Source organism: Leucopleurus acutus (assembly GCF_964270905.1).
Source record: "Leucopleurus acutus genome assembly, chromosome: X".
Classification (NCBI taxonomy): Eukaryota; Metazoa; Chordata; class Mammalia; order Artiodactyla; family Delphinidae; genus Leucopleurus; species Leucopleurus acutus.
The window spans coordinates 130,515,085-130,515,508 of NC_139148.1; positions in this window are offsets into that span (position 1 = coordinate 130,515,085).

Consider the following 424-nt stretch of genomic DNA (forward strand, 5'->3'; position numbering starts at 1 on the left):
GGTGCTAGCCGGCGAGGGAAGGAGGGCGGGAACGGGAAAACGCCTTTCACTGGCCCGTGCGCAGGACCTCGGGTCCCGGCCCAGGGCCGGGGGCCATACCCTAGCGCGGGGGGCGGGCCGCCTAGCGGGGGAGGGGGGCACGCCCCCGAGGGGGGGGCAGCTCCACGCCCCTCGGGTTAACTCTTAGCTGGCTGAGGCCAGGCGCGGGCATGCTCCCTTGCACCCGGCCAGGAAAAAAAGGGCAGCGGGGGATGGGCGGGCGCGCCGGGCGTTGCTTGGCTACGGCCCCCCAGGAGGCGCGGGGGCGCGCCAGGCCACTGGGGACCGTCAGGGGCCGTAGGCCGCGCGCCTCCCCGCCCGCGGGGCCCGCCGCTGCCGCTGCCGCTGCCGCCTCCGGCTCCCGCCCATGGCCACCAGCCCCGGG